Raw genomic sequence first — 2500 nt, 5'->3', positions numbered from 1 at the left:
GCGGAACAGCGCGTTTGGCTCAGAGGCCACTGCTGCGAGGGCGTCGGGATTAAGTAGACAGTGACGCGTGGCGGGGGGGGGGGCGGAATTCCCTCCCCCTTTATAGATAGTATAGATGTGTGCATACTATAGACACCTTATAGCAAAATTTTCTCAAATAGCAAGACCATTGCATGACTTAACAAAGAAAAATGTTAAGTATTCATGGACTGCTAAGGAGCAAAATGCTTCTGACAAGCTCAAAGAGAAGCTTACCTCCCAACCAGTCCTTATGTTTCTGGATCACAGTCCTAGACACATGGAAGCACTATTTATTGGGGACTCCATTCATTTTACGAACAGACCACCAAAGTCTCAAGTAATTCATGATGCAAACAAAGATTTCCGACAAACAAATGAGGTGGGCAATTTTTTTTTTGCAATTTTATTTTCATATTGCTCACATTGCTGGAAAGCACAATCAAGTGGTTGATGCACTTTCACGACGACCAAAAGTTAATGCAGTATCTATAGCAACTCACAATGATCTATCTTCTATAATAGATGAGTATGCTACTGACCCTGACTTTAAAGACATAATGTCAGCCCTTGCTTTGGGAAAGAAAGAGGAACCATTCAACTTGCAGGATGATTATCTTGTCCATGGCAAAAGGCTATGTGTTACCCACTCCCTTCGTGAGAAAGTTATGTATGAATCTCATGCTCCTCCCTATGCAGGGCATAGAGGCATTCAACCTACTCTTCAAGGAGTAGAGACATACTTTTATTGGCCTACCATGAAAGTGGACATACAAGAGTATGTTTCAAAATGTGTAATATACCAAAAGACTAAGTATGATAGAGGTAAGCAACCTAGATTACTCCAGCCATTGCCTATCCCAAATTCACCATGGAAGAGTATATCCATAGATTTCATCTTTGGATTACCCAAGTCTATCCATGGGAATACGGAGATTGTGACAATAGTTGATAGGTTTAGCAAGCAACAACACTTTATTCCTGTCAAAAGGACTATTAAGGCACTCCAAATGGCAAATCTCTTCATAACCCAGATTTTCAAACACGATGGATTGCCAACATTCATCATGTGAGATAGAGATCCTAGAATGACCAGTAATTTCTGGAAAGGTCTCTTTGAAAATTTAGGTACAAGATTGAATTTCTTTTCGGCTAGAAATTCAGTCTAGACCTAAAAGAAATTCTCTAGAAAGTGAGAATGATTGGATGAATCCAGAGATGTCATAAAAATCTAATATCTAACCAACCCAAATGATTTTCTCATATTAAACTGATCATTTAATGTGGGAGAATAGAGGGGAACAAGGGTTATAATATAGACATGTACTACTTAGAATTAGCTTCATTGAAGACCTCCAAAGGTTAGTGTTAAAATTCCTTTGACCTTAGGTAAGCTAGGGATGTGCTTGAGGTGGGAACCCAGACCAAGCTTGAGGTGCTTGTCGTGCTTGATGACTGAGATGCTTGAGGTGCTTGAGATGCTAGGGTTATACTCGAGGTGGGAACCTGACGTAAGCTTAAGGGGCTTAAGGGCCATGCTTGTGGTGGGAACCGGGTCCAAGGTTGAGGGGCTTGAGGTGTCAAAAAAGTCAACAACTATCCCTACAAGGAGGGGGCCAGCCCTACAAGTTGGGAGCATATGAGAGAACACACACACCCTCACTCAAGGAAAACCTAGACCAAGGAGGCAGCAAGGACAAATGTCAACCTCCTCTTCATGTTTCCCTCATGGTGTGCCTAAAGCCTATTGATTGGCCTCCCAAGGGGTTTAATGACAATTTAGTTAATTTAATTAATGGTTTATGCATTTATCAAGTTCTCTCTCTCAAAGGGGAAAGGGGGACACTTGTCCCAAGGCTAGCATGCTTACTTGATGCCTCTTGCTTTTGATTGGCGAGGCTTGGAGAGGTCTAATGAGCTTCAAGCATGAGCTACAAGGGGGGGTCGACCAAAACAAGAAGGGGGGTTGCTTGGGGGGTATACTTACCCACCCACACTCACACACACTCTCATTGTGGAAAGTGCAAAGTGCAAGAGCTCCGACTCCTTCTCCAAGCTAGTAGAGAAGTTGAGAGCCTACACCGACACTCTTGGCTATGGAATGCAAATCCAACCAAGAGCTATGCTTCAATGCTTAAGCTTGGCACCTTCTCCATCTTCATTACTATGCTATTATGTATGCTAGCAAGAAGAGTGATGATAAGTGAGAAACTATTTCTTTCTCCTATGAATGTTTCTTCTTCCTCTTCCCTACCCTCATTCCCTGCTATCTCTTTGCACCGTCAAAGGAGTTTGAGGCCTTGGAAGTGAGGTTTGGGATAGTTAATGCTTTTTGCAAAGGTTATATTATGCTTGTGATTCATGAAGCTTTCCATCTTCATCGCACCACCTAGATCACAAAGGAACACAAAGATTGTATTGTACCAAGTCTCTCTTGATGGGAGAATCTATAATACAAATGCCTATTGTAGGGGGGACCGGC

This window comes from Adiantum capillus-veneris, chromosome 24 (genome assembly GCF_014529385.1).
Source record: "Adiantum capillus-veneris isolate H3 chromosome 24, ASM1452938v2, whole genome shotgun sequence".
Classification (NCBI taxonomy): domain Eukaryota; kingdom Viridiplantae; phylum Streptophyta; class Polypodiopsida; order Polypodiales; family Pteridaceae; genus Adiantum; species Adiantum capillus-veneris.
This window is presented reverse-complemented; position numbering follows the sequence as displayed.